At 39.9% G+C, this 17,420-nt stretch overlaps 1 protein-coding gene across 1 annotated transcript in view; it reads right to left on the reverse strand.

The window, feature by feature from the left end:
- Positions 1 to 6,559, reverse strand: part of LOC122560022 (bactericidal permeability-increasing protein-like) — a 171,175-nt gene extending 164,616 nt beyond the window's left edge. Inside the window, exons 1-2 of the mRNA XM_043710181.1 lie at positions 6,528 to 6,559; positions 4,446 to 4,512 (exon numbers count right to left, since the gene is read on the reverse strand). The gene's annotated coding sequence lies outside the window, so the exon portion shown is untranslated. The remainder of the gene's footprint in view (positions 1 to 4,445; positions 4,513 to 6,527) is intronic.
- Positions 6,560 to 17,420: the final 10,861 nt, after the last annotated feature.

Below are 17,420 nucleotides of genomic sequence, written 5' to 3' on the forward strand. Positions count from 1 at the left end.
TATGCCCGAAACGTCGATTCTCCTGTTCCCTGGATGCTGCCTGACCTGCTGCGCTTTTCCGGCAACACATTTCCGTCTTATATGTCTGATAGGTCACCACCTCCCCCATCGCGTGTGTACACACACACACACACAAAATTAAGCAAAATAAAAGGAGAGAAACCAATAAGTGTGGTGGTCTTGAATAGCTCCAGTTCTTAAAGGTCGGTGAGATGAACCTTTTGCTTGCCAGGATTTTCTGTTCTTCAATCTCTATTTTTGAGGTTTGTTTCATTTCTTCGCAAGAGACACAGGCGATTGTTACATTAACTGCAAAGTCTCTGAGTTACTTTAATAAAAGGCATAGCTTGTAGCAACAGGTGAGGAAAAACAAACCAGCTTTCTTCAGGTACCAGATACTTTGTTGGAGAGAAAGATGTGTAATCTGCCCAGTGCAACCTCTACTGTTATTGTGCACACCATAATAACAATTGAATTATCAAGGAGCTAATCAGATTGTTATTGTCAGACTAATGGCCTTTGTCATCTGCAACTGATCACAACTTCACACACCAATCAGCAAGCTGATGCAGGTTGTATTTCACTTTGTACATGCCCTTCTGGTGCTAGCCCATCTATAAACAGACATCCTCACTGCTTGAACAAAATAGCAGTGCAAACATGACTCAGTCAGTAAGTTGCTTTTTACAAGTGCAGCAATTCCTCTACAAACCTTGGTTTGTATAGGCCTTTTTTCCTGTTTCAGTTCACAATCAGTTATACAGGAAAACAAAAAGAGACGGTCTTTACAAATAGATGATTCTTCTTATGGAAGGAAGAAGAATTAGAGGCAACTATTTAAAAATCAGAGGTCACCCATTTAAGACAGAGATAAGCAGTTTATTTTTCTCTCACAGAGACTTGTGAATAATACACTGTGCCACCCAATCTTTAGGACATTAATTAAAGCAAAATACAAAATGGAACAGTATTGCTGGATTTCAATTGTTGAAAAGTTAAGCATATTTAAATATGTTCATGTATATCTATAAGATTTTCAGCATTCTCTACTTTTGACCCACAATTACATAGAAAAGTAACAGTAACACATGAAGAACTCTAAGCAGCATTGTTCATGATTGAAATTCAAACTCTCAATGCAGAAAGTTATTAAGAAAAATAAAATTCAAACAGGCACCAGCAGATTAAAGCTATGGGTCTTAAGACTGTGCTTGCCATCTGAGGAACAATTAATTTGGCATTATTGCATGAATTTGTTATTCATGGAATTTGTAAAAAACACTGTAGTGTGGTGGCAAAGAAGATAGAGCTCTTTCTTATTGACAATAACTGCATACAGATCTTAGGATCTTATACAGTGCCAGGAGATTTCAATGGATGTATTGGAATGCTGTTATAAATGGGTTCCCACTGTTTTCAAGTCATTAAATCTGCTGATTTAGAGCCAGCAAGCTACAGACAAGCCTACGCTTGTAGACATTGCAATCTCTCTTCAGCTGTTGTTGCCCTTCCATTAATATGATCAAATCCAACCATGGATAAAAATACAGGATGTAGTTCATTGGCACTAAATCCTGCTATTGTTTTCCCAGCTGCAAAGCCTTTGAGGTTAACTTGCTGATTTATCATTCTTACCAGAGAGGAACCACTTTAAAAAGGCTGCAGTGATTTGTTGTTGTCATGTATAAGCTGAAGTTCACAATGAGAAGGATTGCAATCCACAAGATAACTCTCCATTTAGCCCTTTAGCTTCTATTAATTATGATTTTCTTTTTGTCCTGGATGTTGTTTATACTCATTCCCTTCATGTGACCTCACAGCACACATACTGCATAATTGGAACATAGGAGTGAAAGTGCGTGAAACAAGTCGGTGGTGGCTGGTCATCTTCATTTTTCTTTCCTTTCCACTGCAAAGGATTACCCTATTCTCAGCACTTCCCATTGATGGAATAACCATGGCTGAGATCTTGCCAAATGGGGGGATGGAGTCACAGCTTTAGGATGTGTTCTTTTGGTTTGTCCTTCTTTACTACTTATTTGGCAAAGTACTTTCTTTTCTGCTTGTTGGGATGGTTCTGTGGTTGAAAGGCCAAGTATTCTGCTTGTTATGCTAAAACATCAAATAAGACTCTCTAGCTAAGGTGAGAGTGTGGTGCTGGGAAAGCACAGCAGGTCAGGCAGCATCTGAGGAGCAGAAGAATCGACATTTCAGGCATAAGCCCTTTATCGTGATGAAGGACTTATGCCCAAAACGTCGATTCTATTGCTCCTCGGATGCTGCCTGACCTGCTGTGCTTTTCCAGTGCCACACTCTTGACTCTGATCTCCAGCACCTGCAGTCCTCACTTTCTCCTCTCTAGCTAAGGTATCAAGCATGATATAATCGTCACACTCTCTCCTCTGAGGCTGAAGGTTATGAGTGCCAAGGCTGAATCAGCAGGGAACACTGGACTCTCAAAGCTGCTGTCTTTCAGATGAAACTTTAAAATGAGGATCTGTCTGTCATCTTGGATATGCACATAATATCACACAACAAGAAGAGCAGGCAACATCTCCCTTGTTTCAATGTCCCAAATTCATCCATCAACTAGCAGCACAAAAGAGATTACCTTTCATTATCATGTGGACTGTTAATGGTAGCTTACTGTGCTCAAATTAGCTCCTCCATGTTAACAATGGCTACACTACAAGACCACGTCACAGTCTGTAAGTGTTTTTGGGATGTCTTGAAGTTGTGCAAGATACATAAATGCAAATCTTTCCTTTAGTTAATAACCAGGAGCTTTGCAAGCATGACTCTCTTCACAAATGTTCCTGTGAACTGCAACTTTAAAGTCACAAATAGGACAGCTTAGTTTTTTGGAGGGACTGAGAGTCATAATTAGCCACCTGCCCATGTATGTTTAAAGTGGACAACACCCCTTTCTGTCCCCAACACTGTGTGATTGTGACGTTAGCTGGTGTGCCTTCAGGATCACTGTCTGTTAGGAAACATTGCTGCTAAACTGTTCATACTGTCAGGGGTCCTGGTAGTACTGTTTTCAGACATCAGTTGTTATGGAAGGATGACTGTCTCTTAAAGGGAAGCTGCACCAAAATACTGCTGTAGGTTGTAGCAAACAGAATTTTGTGACAGACAGAGGGATCTTTGTTGATGTACACCAATGGTTGAATGTTACTGGTGCGGGACAGTAGGAGGATCCCATATGTCCATGAGAATCTAGGAAACCTTTAAGGGCCAGGCTGAAAAGGCAGCATTCCATGGAATGTCAACCGCTGGAGTTTGTTCCTGGCAACAGGATCACAGGGGTCTAATTACTTAACTTGAGTGGTCAAAGTCACCAAATGCACCACCATATGACATCTCCCACCTAACAGAGTGCAGACCTTTCATGTTGCTCAATGCACCGACTACAACTCTCATCACAAGACTTCCTGGCACTCAGGACACATGCCTGACACCCAGATGCTCAACTCCCCTTCACATACCTTCCCAACAGTGCCAGCCCCACACCCACCTCTTGCTTCCTTCATATACCTCCAACTATTGAGCTATGACAGGCACACATCTTAACAAATCCTTCTCTGCAGCACCAAATGTAGATGCTCAGAACAAATCTGCATTCATGTTCAGATAGTTTTATTTTCAAAATAAACAGAGTTTTTTTTAAATAAAGCAAGTCCGACCATTTGTGATAATAACAACATAAGCTGAAATTATTTTATAAAGTGAAATACTCCATGTGCTAGCAAGTTAATCAGCTATTGAAGAGAGGATAATTGAGCTAATGTCCTCAACTTTCAACTTAGGAGCCTTTTTAGACATGACAGGTGGCATCCATTCCCTTTTCCAGCACTGTTTATTGACATAGGGTAAAGGCATATGCAATGTACCTGTCCTTGCTAGCTCCATTATAAGGGATGATTTTTGAAGAGTTTGACTTACTCTATAAGAATATGTAGTGCATGATCTCTCAGTCCTGAATGAACAGGCTTTGTAACACACACATATAAATCTGTTTCGGTAGCCAGTTCTGCATTGTAAGTGAGAAGTGTTTTCATTGCATTGATTGGTATCGGGCTTTGTACTATTAAGATAAGTCAATGATTACAATCACCAGCATTGTGTAAATGTTAAGACACATTGGGAAAAATGTTCATATACATTCAGTACTGAAGAAAAAATAGCTTCTGAGTCTTATCATCTGAAGTGATTTAAATAATCAGTCCTGTAAAAGTGTTTTTCACTTCGAAGAAAAAAGAAAACAGGTGGATTACTTTGATTATTGGACCACTTGCTATATAATTTAAAAAAGAAAACTTAGTTATGTGTGCTTTTTGCAATTTCAGTGAGGTTCATTGTTTAGAAGTTCAAGGGTGATTATTACAATTGAGCATATTATGAATACTTGTCTGATTTTCAGAAGTTAATAAATCACTTACCATAGGAGGAAGCTGATTCAATGGTTTGTCTCACACTTCCAGGAGATTATTAAATGATTGGCTGTTTCTGAAAAGATTATTACAGTTTTAAATAAACCTGTTGGACAATAACCCAGTGTTTTGTGATTTTTGACTTTGTCCACCCCATTCCAACACTAGCACCTACACATCAAAAATATTTCTTATTTTTACAATCGCTATTGAAATAATTTAATTGCTTAACTGGCTATTTTACAGGACAGATTATTTCTCCTGTTTGAATGAGAGCACTATTAGATTGTTAAAAATGTATATTTTTAATATTCATTTCAAAGACATCCCTGAGGTCTGTCCATGACATATTTTGGGTAAGTGGCAATGGAGACATAGGGATTATGGGAGGGCATGGAGTGTATGAGGATATAGAGGGAAATGAAGGGCATGAGAAGGGAAGTGAGACTTTTTTTTTCTTTCATGGATTTGGACATTATTAACAAGATCCAGCATTTGGTTGCCCATCCCTATTTACCCTTGAACTGAATCGCATGCTGGGCCATTTAAGAAACAAATAAACTGCAGATGTTGGAATCCAAAGTTGACAGGCAGGAGGCAGGAAGAACACAGCAAGTCAGGCAGCATCAGGAGGTGGAGAAGTTGACATTTCTCAGAACTTGGGATGGGTGTGGAGGGAGCAGCAGATCAAGGGGGAGGTGAAGTGGGGATAGATGAAGACACATAGAGGTTCCCATCTGGTTGGCCAATGGGAGGAATGAATCCAATTGGTGGCGGGAGGAGTGGAAGGGATGGGAAGAGGCTGGGAAGGAAGTCGAGAGATGGGGAGGGAGCTTATTTGAAATTGGAGAACTCAATGTTGAGTCCTCTGGGCTCGTGGGGTGCACAGGCAGATGTTAAGCATCACACATAACTAGACTAATTAAGGATAGTAGATTCCCTTGCTGAAAGCATGTAATTAAACAGACCTCTTTACGACTAATAAGGTTATACTCATATTCACTGTTACTGAGACAAGCTTCCATTCCAAGTTTTATTAATTGAATTTAAATTCCACCAGTCACCATAGTGGTATTTGAACCCGTGTGCCAAGGGTATTGGCCTGTGCCTTCTTGATTACCATCACTAGGTCAGTATGAGGTGGCATGGAGGGTCTGAGGAAGCAGCAAGCAACCTTGGGGATTATAGATGAGTTGGGGGAGTGGGGGTTAAGGGTTTGGCAGACTGATATTCATCCCTAAAGCTGAGTTGATGTGGCAGTAATCGGAGGTGGATGTTTTATCCTGTTGACTTGTTGACCTGTTATCCTGCCCAAACCCACCCTGCCTCCACTTGCCTGGAATGAAACCATGCGAGTGGGAACTTTTTAAAAAAGAGACATATCTATCAGCTAATAACATTCCCCAATTTGACTTTACTGCTTCCTGTAGTAAAGTTTGGCTTAATGGTTCAGGTCATGAACTTCTTCAGAACTAAATGGTTAAAGTACAATTTTGCTGCTAAATTCTTTTATTCAGTGCCACCTTGAGTTGTTATCTGCAGGCTTGTAACATTATCTGTCATTGGCAAGCAAACACATCACTTTATATTAAATTTATGTATACAGCATTTGATTTGGAGGATGTGACTCAGTTACCAAAACATATGTTTGATGAAATATAATTCTGCCTTATTTACACAAGAATTTTGATTATGCTTAGAAAATATTGAGCTCGTGAAGGTTCATTAGGATTTTTAAGCACGAATTTGGAATGTGTTCAAATCTGGACTGGGAGCTTTAGTCTTGTTGAATAATCTGGACTAAACAATAGCCTGCGATCTGTTCCATTAATACTCATGGATGGTTTCTTTATGTTCATCATGTTTTGAATTACATTTTGCACATTTGTGGACATCAATTACTGTGTGAGTGTATGTGTGAATATTTGTCTGTATCTGTGTGGGTGTATGTATGTGAGTGTGTGTGTTAGTTGGAAATCTCAACCAGGAAGCTGTTATACCAATATTTAAGGTAGAAGATAGAACATGTTCACCGAACGATAGACCAGTCAGCTTAGTCAGATTGTGGGAAAGATAATAGAATGGCTTCACCTGGAGGCTCACTGACGTTATCTAGGATGGTGATGAAACTTCTGAAAACGAATCTTCTAGCTCAGCGAGCAAACTTACATCCAAGATAATACAATCTCTGTTGAAAGAAAACAAGTATCATCTAGAAAACCAATAATATATAAATGAATAAATCTGTAAGTAAGCTCGCTGAGCTTGAAGGTTTGTTTTCAGATGTTTCATCACCAAGGTAACATCATCAGTGAGAATCTCTGGTGATGCACTGGTGCTATGTCCCACCTCTCTCTCAATAAATGCATTGACTTATATCCTATCTACCTTCCCTTGAAACAAATAACCGGAAATGACATCACCCATCACCAGCACTTCACCAGAGACTCTCACTGAGAATGTTACCTAGTATGGTGACAAAACATCTGAAAACAAACCTTCAAGTTCAGTGAGCTAACTTATAGATTTATCATCAACCTGAGCTACAAGTCATTCTCAAAAATTGCTAATATAAGTAAATAGTCAGCTTGGATTTTAAAATGGAGAATCTCACTTACTCAACATCATTGATTAGTTTGAAGAGGTAACAAATAGAATTGTCAAGAGTATTTCAGTAAATAAAATGTGTCTAGCTTTCACAAGGGCCTTTCACAAGTTTAGGATACCATATAATGCACCAAGGAGTAAGGTCAAAGCATGTGGAGTCATGGACAAAACGCAATATGAATAACTAGATCTCTTCAAAAGAGGGCAGGTAGGGTAAAGACTCGGAGCAGTGCTGGGACTATGGTTGCTCTCAATTTACATTCATGATTTACACTTCCAAATCAAATACACAAGTCTTTAAATTTGCAGATGATATTTGGATGGAGGGACTAAATATATCTGCGGAGTTTCCACACTGTAGGGATTTTATGTTTCTCTAACTCCAAAGACCACACATGTTTCAAGAAAGGTTTTTTAAAAACTTGCCTATTGGCATATAATTGACCTTAAACAGTGATAAATGTAAGATATTACATTTTGGTAAGAAGAGTATGGATGGTATGTACTATTTGGATAATAAGATTCTGAATGAGGCAGAGGAGATGTCATATACATGAACTTTAGGAAGTCATTTGATAAGGTTCCCCATGATAAACTAATGGAGAAAGTGAAGTCACATGATGTGCAGGGTGTTCTAGCTCGGTGGATAAAGAACTGGTTGAGCATTAGGAGACAGAGAGTAGTAGTTGAAGGGAGTTTCTCTAAATGGAGAAAGGTGATCAGAGGTGTTCCACAGGGATCAGTGCTGGGCCTATTGTTGTTTGTGACAGACATAAATGATCTGGAAGAGGGCACTGCTGGTATGAACAGCAAGTTTGCAGATGACATGAAGATTGGTGGAGTTGCAGAAAGCATAGGGGACTGTCAGAGAATACAGGAGAATATAGATAGACTGGAGAGTTGGACAGAGAAGTGGCAGATGGAGTTCAATTCAGGAAAATGTGAGGTGATGCATTTTGGGAAATCTAATTCCACAGCGAATTATACAGTAAACAGAAGAGTCTTGGGAAAAGTTGATCAGCAGAAAGATCTGGGAGTTCAGGTCCATTGTACCCTGAAGGTTGCTGCACAAGTGGATAGAGTGGTGAAGAAGGCATATAGTATGCTTGCCTTCATTGGATGGGGCATTGAGCTGGCAGGTCATATTAAAATTGTACAAGACAATGGTTGGGTTGCATTTAGATTACTGTGTACAGTTCTGGTCACCACATTACCAAAAGAATGTGGACGCTTTGGAGAGGATGCAGAGAAGGTTTACGAGGATGTTGCCTGGTTTGGAAGGTGCTAGCTATGAAGAGAGGTTGAGTAGGCTAACATTGTTTTAATTAGAAAAAAGGAGACTGAGGGGGAACCTGATTGAGGTCTACAAAATCATGAAGGGAAGTTTTTTTTCCCCAGGGTGAAGGATTCAATAATGAGAGGTCACACTTTCAAGGTGAGAGGTGAAAGGTTTAAGGGGGATACACGCAGCAAGTACTTTACACAGAGGGTGGTAGATGCCTGGAATACATTGGCAACAGAGGTAGTAGAGGCAGGTACAGTAGATTCATTTAAGATGCGTCTGGACAGATGCATGAGTAGATGGGGAGCAAAGGGATACAGATGCTTAGGAATTGGGCAATAGGTTAGACAGTGGATTTGGATCGGTTTAGGCTTGGAGTCCTGTTCCTGGGCTGTAAATTTTCTTTGTTCTTTGTAGGAACAAAGGGATCATTGGTGAGCATAAACGTACACACCACTAAAATTAATATTAATGAACAAGCAAAATAAGCACTCTGGCTTGGTTCGAGAGGGCTAAGATTGAAATATCGTTCTGTTAAATTTGCATTGAAACTTTGTCAAACTCCAGTTGGAGTATTATACAGAGTTCTGGTTATCATATTGTCAATTTATCTTTTATACTGTCCTTGTTTCTAGTGTTGGGTCAGGAACTTGCCCTGTGTTGGTCAATGCTTATGAGCAGAATAGTATAGGGTTTGTCTTTGCCTTCTGCAGAACAGTAGACCAGAAGTATCTCCCTCTTATTGCCTGCCCACCCCTTTGGCCACATTACCAAATAAGTCTTCCATGACCAACAATTTCTGGTGATGGACCCAAAACCAGAAGCTTCTAGGCCAGAGGTTGCTGCTCCGCAAAGTTTCCCTACACTTGGTATATTATCGAAAGGATATAAATGTCCTGGAGAAGGTTTACAGGGATGGTATGAAAACTTTGAGGTTATATCAAATAAAAAGGAGAAAATAGGCTGGGTCCGTTTTCTTTTGAAAGAGGAGCCACCAAGTAAACAAATAAGAAATCAGTAGAAATATTTTTACCGAGAAGATGGTGAGAATGTGGAACTTGCTACCTTAGAGAATAATTAAGACACAAAGTATAGACACATTGAAGAAGAAGCATAAGCAGGAAGAAACTGAGTTACATAGAAAAGGTTGAGAGGAGGCCTGAATGGACTATAAATGCTGGCACAACAAGTTGCTTGGACTGAATAGCCTGTTTCTATGTTACATGTTACATGTAATTTTAAGTAAAATCACCTCCTAAACTTCTTACTCTAGGGAAAACAGCTCTATCATTCTCAACCTTTGCTCAAAACTGAAATCCCACATGCGTGGTAATATCCTGGAATGCCACCATTATATAATTTCTAAGGCCTTTACAGTTTTCTTGGATGTGGTCCGATGGAGATCTACAATTATCCCCATCCCTCATCACATTTCACATCATCTTCAAATTTTATAATGCAGCTTCCTTTAGTTTTTAAAAACATCTTCTTGGAACATAGGCTATATTGGCTGAGCCAGCGTTTATTGCCCATTCCTTGAAAAGGCAGTGGTGAGCTGCTCTTGAACCACTGCAGTCCCTGTACTGTAGCTAGACACACAATGTTATTAGGGAGAGGGATCTAGCATTTTGACTGGTGATGCCTGGTGATGTATTTGCAAGAGTGATGAAAGATGTAAAATTTATATGTATATTAACGTCATTTGTTTTAGAGTTTGGTTCAACTACTGGCATATGGTTGCTAACCTTTTTTATGGGAAGGTGTTTAATAATTAACTAGTTCAGTCTTTTTGGACCAATATTTTAAGCTAGTTTGTGTCAGAGAACAGTTAACCAGAAGTGTTATCTTCAGAGTGCCTGGAGTGTACTTTTGAAAACTAATTTGTGTTGGGGGTTTTATGACAGGAGAAGGAAAAAAGGTAAGGCACCAGATTATCAGAAGGTAGGATGAACAAGTGTTTTAAAAAACAATTTAGTTAAGGAGCTTCTGAATTTAATTCAAATGACACCTGACTGGAGTTTGATGTAAGATGTTTCTCCTAAAGAAAGGGGTTCATTCAGATCATTTACGGGACTGTTAAGGTGCAGTATATGGGTTTCAGTTTGTGAAAACTTTCAGACTGGTGTGTTTGGTTAGAAACCTGCACACCTACCGTGTGGAAGCAGCCCATTTGGCCCATCGAGTCCACACCAACCCTTTGAAGTGCATCCTACCCAGACCCACTTTATCTCTGTAACCCGGCATTTTCCATGGCCAATCCACCTAACCTGCATATCTTTGGACTTTGGGAGGAAAGCAGAGGACCCGGAGGAAACCCGCATATGGGGAGAATGTGCAAGCTCCCCACAAATGGTCGCCCAATAGTGGAATTAAACCTGGGTACCTAGCACTGTGAGACACTGTGCTAACCACTGAGCCACCACGCTACCCAATTGGTTATTCAAGACTGGGAAAGTCTAAGATCTCAGTTGTATAAGAGTAAAGTTTTCCCAACTCACAGGACTCTGAAAAGGAGTAGTTAAGTCAACATACAAAATTGCCAGGAAAGGAAAATGTCTCTGGATTTTAGTTAACTATAACGTAATGGTATTAGGATGTTGACTGGATTTTATTTTGTTGGTTGTTTGAAATTATTTAACTTGTGGTGTATGTAGGTATTTTGGATTATTTTGTTTGTTTTTCTGTCTTTTGCATAATAAACATCCATTTCATTGTTATATCCAAATCTGGAGCCTATTGTTTTAGTGAAAGACTGCCACATTAAATTAGCAAAAGGAACAAACCATGACTTATCAAGCAATATTCCTTCTGAGATCTGACTTGTCCAGCAGTAGTATAGTGATGATGGTCAGTGGCTTGGAAGAGATCCTGCAGGTGGTGGTGTTCCCTTATATTTAATGCCCTTGTCCTTCTAGATCATAGTTGTTATGGGTTTGGAAGATACTATCTAAGAAGCCTTGGTGAATATATGCAGTGCACCTTGTAGGTGGTACACACTGCTGCTACTGAGTGTTGGTGATAGAGGGAATGAATATTTGTGGATGTGGTGCAAACAAGCTGGCTGCATTGTCTTAATAAGTCTCTTGTGTGGCATTTTGTCAAATGTGTTTCAAATGTCCTTATGCACAACAACTATTGCACTATCTTGATTGACCTTCTCTGTTACCTGATCAAAGGATTTGAATAACTTAAATAGGTATGACTTGCCTTCAACAAATCCATGCTGGCTCTCCTTGATTTTCTAATTGGAAATTTATTTTATGTCAGGCTTGCACCGATATTAACCTCATGGCCTGTAGTTCCCTCGTTAATCTTTTTTGCGTTGAAAAGTGGATTAACATTAACAGGATTCAAGAGGGTTATAAAGCCCTCCAGACAACTTTGAGAGATCAACAGGAGCTGTGCAGCTCAATACTGGTGTTGTAGCCCTGAAAAATTAGGATGAAGTGCTGAAAGAAGTTCAATGACTTAACGTGCAAAGTGATGTTTGGGGATTCCTCCTGAGATGTGATATCCCATACTTCATCTTCATAGCCTCATCTCACCTCAGCCTCACATAATTAGCACATCTTCAAGCTTCACACCCACATTTCACAGCTTGCAGACGTTGCCAACTATTCCGCTATGATTGATGCACCTCACATACTGCGCCACACTCTCACGTGTTGCGCCACACTCAAACATATTCCTTTTGTTTGCAGAATGTGGTGCAAAACCAGAGGCTATAGCTTTCCAGTGGGCAACAGGCAGGGCTGAAGGAGCTAACCCCGAAGAAGGAGACAGTGCAGGTTAAATTGCAGTGATCTTGACTATGGCGATAGTCAGCAATTGTGCTAAAACCTCAAAGATGAGAGCACTTAATACTTGTTCTCTTTCTTGAATTATCCATATCTCACAATTTCTTTGCTACAAGCTGTAGATGGCACAATCATGCTTCTCTTGCTCCCCTGATCTCCCCACACCATAAATGTTCCCTTTTCCTTTCAAATAGCCAAGTGGGCGGCACAGTGGCACAGTGGTTAGCACTGCTGCCTCACGGCGCCAGAGACCTGGGTTCAATTCCTGCCTCAGGTGACTGTCTGTGTGGAGTTTGCAAATTCTCCCCATGTTTGCATGGGTTTCCTCCGGGTGCTCCGGTTTCCTCCCACAGTCCAAAAATGTGCAAGTCAGGTGAATTGGCCATGCTAAATTGTCCGTAGTGTTAGGTGCAGGGGTAAATGTAGGAGAATGGGTCTGGGTGGGTTGCGCTTCGGTGGGTCGGTGTGGACTTGTTGGGCTGAAGGGCCTGTTTTCACACTGTAAGTAATCTAATCTAATCTAAACTTTGACAGGGTTTAGTGCAGGAGCAATAAGAAATCAAGGAATAAGAACATTAAATGGTGAAAAACACTCATCAAGTCAGGCAGTATCAATGGAGACAATCAGAATTAATACTTCAGGTCAATGATCTTTCATCAGAACTGAAGAAGGACAGAAGTGATAGCGATTTTTGAAGTGAAGGAGATGAGGGAGCAGGAAAACAAAGAGGAAGGTCTGTGAAAAGATGGACACCGGGGAGATTAAATGAAAAAAGATTACATCATGCAACAGCAATAGAGTGGTCAGAGATATAATGAATAAACAAATGTTGTGTCCAAATGAGGTGTGAATTGTTACATGAAAACATTTTAAAGAATCGTAAAGTGAAAGAGAAATAAAAATCAAGACCAAGTCAGAAAAAAAGCAAAAGCAATAAAAGAAACCCATGGAAGGAGACAGAGATAGAAGTTATGATCTAAACATGTTGAGCACAGTGTTGTAGCCGGAGGACTGTAGGTTGCTGAGTGGTTTGCTGAGTAAAGAACTGTACTTTTCAGTTAGGTTGTGTTCTCAATTTTGTTTTGAGTTTCACTGGAATACGGTAACAGGCCACGGACAGAAAGATCAGCATAGGAGCAAGATGGAGAATTAAAAGGACCAGTAACTGGAAGGTTGGGGTGATGAGCAGAGGTGTTCTGCTAAGCAGTTGCCCAGTCTGTATTTGGTGCCTTCGATGTATACTCATATCATGAACAGCTGTGAGGCAGCAGGGAGACTCTGCAAGGATGCCAGATAGCATTGAGCACTTGTTTAGTGAAATGGAATTGTATAATATACCAACTGATTTAATCATCTACCTCCTCCTCTGATTGGAGCTTAATTCAAAGCAAATAAATTCTATCATCAGACCATTTAATATCTTATTTCTGTTTAGGACTGCAGTATTATACTTAATCAGGACTACAATGGCCCCTCAATTCTTTCTTTTCCTATGATTCATGAATAATTGGTACCATGAATGTTAAGATCACATTACTGTCTTTGTTTGAGCATGTGTCTGTATATGCAGCAATGTCTAAACCTCATATGGAAACATGTACTTACAACTCATCAACTTCATTAGTTGTCGTTTGAATGATGCCCACACAATCCAATGCTACATTTATCACTTCTCCTAGTTTCCTCAATCAGTACTCGGAATTTTTAGGATGTTTCTAATTTTGTTCCATTCATATCTCTCTATCCACTGATCTAATCTCTGTTCCTTTCCATTATTTTCTAGTTTTCTTCCTCCATGCCCTAACAGCACCTTCCCTAACAGTAATACCTAACTGCTCAGTGAGAGTACTTTCTTGGCTTTGTTCCTCTTGACCCAAAACTTAAATAACATTCCAAAAATTTAAAACCATTCTTCCTCTAGTGACTTATTCACTTGCTGTACTTAGTTGAGAATATGGCACATGCATTTATTTTAATCCAGGGTCTTTGAAAATATGGGATACAGGATGGTGATGAAAAGTGAATGGTTGGGGTGGTGGGAAGGTGTGGTGTCTACGGTGTATGTGTTAGTTGTACATAATTGTTTTATGGCATAGCTTCCAGACCAAACAGGTTAAGATAGTTATACTTTATGATAACAGGTCATGTTCCAATATAAAGGCCTCCCTTCTGGTCACTTACTCTGTGTTGTGGAATCAGTGTAGTGTTCAGTTAGTTAGCTTTTGTGTCTGTAATATACAGCAATACCAATAAGCACAGAACCCAGATGATATGTGAGTCTGAGATATTGTAGCTCTGTGCACTTACTGCTGTAAACTGTCTGGTGCTTCCAATCGTGAGAGGGTCATCCAGCCTCTCTGGTCACAATCAAACTCACTTTTTTATGTTTGAAGCTCTGTACGTAACTTTATAAAACGATATGAATAATGTATTTGATGCACGTTTCAGATTCTGAATAATAAAACTATGTTTAATACATACAAAGAATTTCAATATGACATAACCAATGCTAAATGTTCTTATATGACTCATAATAAAACAGATTACTTCCCCTTGGACTTGACTTAACTGAATCCTCTGGGATCGCAGGTTGTTAATCTTCCAAAATTATCTAAGGTTTGGACAGGTGATGCAGGGAAACTCTCTGGCAGTGAGTTGAGTAATCTGCAGTCTACAGGGTATGCAACTTCCTTTGGTCCCAATTGCCTAGAGGGGGACAGAGAGAGAAACTGCTTGGATGTACCACCCTTGTAGAGTTGTGCACTCTGTGCTTCTTCCTTCCTTTCTCCACAGTTCAATCCTTTCGTTTCTGAGGCTGCCCCAGTTACATTGTTTTCTGACTGTTCTCATCAGATGCAAAGTCAAACCGGAACTGATTAGCCCACTCGACAGAAAACTTGGTTTGCATGCTTATCGTTTTTCCACTCCTTGTATTGCAGGTATTGCAAAACAATGGGAACTCCTGATCTTGAACGTTATGCAATGTGTCAATGGCCTTTCAATGGACTCTGTCCTGACCAGTGGATGCCATTGTCCCGTTCTCTAATGTGGAGTCAGAGATTAGGTGTTCAATGTCTTTGTGGAGTGTGTTTGGTTTTTGTTTAGAAATTTAAAGGCTTTGTCCTTTCTGGTTTTGGATCAACAACCTATTATTTTAAACAGGTCCTTTCTCATAAAATCATAGAGTCATAGAGTTATGGAGCACGGAAACAGTCCCTTTGCTTCAACCACTCCATGCTGAGTGCAATCCCATACTAAAGTACTCCCACCTGTCTGCTCCTGGCCCATATCCCTCCAAACCTTTCCTATTCATGTATCTATCCAAATGTCCTGTAACTATATCTGCATCCACCACTTTCTCTGGAAATTCATTCCACACACGAGCTACCCTCTGTGTAAAAAATTGCCCCTCATTTCTTTTTTAAATCTCTCTTCTCATCTTAAAAATGTGCCCCCTTATCTTGAACCCCTCACCCCCACCCTAGGGAAAAGACAGCCACCATTAACTCTATCTACACCTCTCATTATTTTATAAACGTCTATCAGGTCGTCTCTCAACCTCCTATGATCCAGTGAAGAAAGTCCCAGCCTACCCAGCCTTTCTTTTTAACTCAAACCTTCCATAATCTCCAACATCCTGGTAAATCTCTTCTGAATCTTCTACAGCTTGATAATATCCTTCCTATAACTGAGCAACCAGAACTGGATATAGTATTCCAGAAGAGGCCTCACCAATGTCCTGTACAACCTCCACATAATTTCCCAACTCATATACGCAAAGAACTGAGCAATAAAGGCAAGGGTGCCAGATGCCTTTTTAACCAGTCTGTATATGATACAAGCTTCAAAACTTTATGTACCTGCACCCATAGATCCCTCTGTTCCATTACACTACCCAGGGGTCGACCATGAATTGTATAAGGCCTATCCTTGTACGTTGTACAAAGGTGCAATGCCTCACAGCTATCCAGATTGAACTCCAGCTGCCATTTTTCAGCCCATTAACCTATTTGATCAAGATCCCTCTGTAATCTTAGAAAACCTTCTTCACTGTTTAGTATGCCACCACTTTTGGCGTTATTCGCAAACTTACTAAGTCTGAAAAGAAACCCTCCACTATTACTGTCTATCTCCTGCCATTAAGCCAATTATGTATCCAATTGGCATGCTCACCCTGAATCCCATGTGACATAACTTTACTAATTAGTTTACCAATGGAACCTTGTCAAAAGCCTGACTAAAATCCAAATAAACAACATCTACTGCACTACCATCATCAATCTTTTTGGTAACTCCCTAAAAAAACTCAATCAAGTTTGTGAAACATGATTTTCCTTGCACAAAATTATCCCTAATCAATATTTGCTCTCTAAATGTTCATAAGCTCTTTCCCAAAAGTTGAATATTCCCTGGCAAAAATTTTGGATTAAAATGATACCTTTCCAAAAGAAACTTCAAGACATCTATCTCAACAAGAGCCCAATTCTCTGTGGAATAACTTTAAAAAGCACAAAGTATATCATGCTGGCAGTGATTGTGGCAGTAAATGGGCCCTCAGAGCTAATTATGACAGCTAGTTTGCAGCAGGAAGTGCCAATACTGGCTGAAGAGATAATAGCAATGTGGCAGTTATGAAAAATCTTTTTTTCTTGAATGTCTTTAATTAATCTGCCCGAGTTCAGAGCTGGAGATAGAACTGCAATCAAAACTAAACGCTACAGTCCTGTATGAAGAAAAATGAGTGCCATACCTCTTTCTCACGTTAAGGGAAAAGAGCAGTTAGAAGTACTGAAAGAAACCATTATCTGAGAAAGCAATTTGGAACAAAATACAAAAATAAAACACCGAACCAGGAAGCTTTCGATATTATCAAGTCCTCACTCTGTTGATTCCACCAACTTCTTTTTCTCAAATAGTGCAAAAATAACAAAAGAACACGTCATATAGACACCACCCCAACAATCAACCAGTTCATACATGAATGTTGGCGCAAAACTGCAGAATGTGAGCTCACTGAAGCTCACTTAACTGCAAAGGTTAGGGATACTGTCATTGCCTTTACACAACAAATAATTCAGAAAAAATACTTCTGGGTAAACTTAAGCAACAAATAGATCACGTTGCTGCTGAATAGGATGCTGGTGAGGCCACACTTAGAGTACCGTGCAGTTTTCATCTCTTTCCTTGAGAAAGGATGTACTGGAACTGGAGGGGATGCAGAGGAGGTTCACTAGGTTGATTCCAGAGTTGAGAGGATTGGTTTATGATGAGACATTGAGTAAACTTGGATACACTCA

The sequence above is a fragment of the Chiloscyllium plagiosum genome, chromosome 20 (genome assembly GCF_004010195.1).
Source record: "Chiloscyllium plagiosum isolate BGI_BamShark_2017 chromosome 20, ASM401019v2, whole genome shotgun sequence".
NCBI lineage: Eukaryota > Metazoa > Chordata > Chondrichthyes > Orectolobiformes > Hemiscylliidae > Chiloscyllium > Chiloscyllium plagiosum.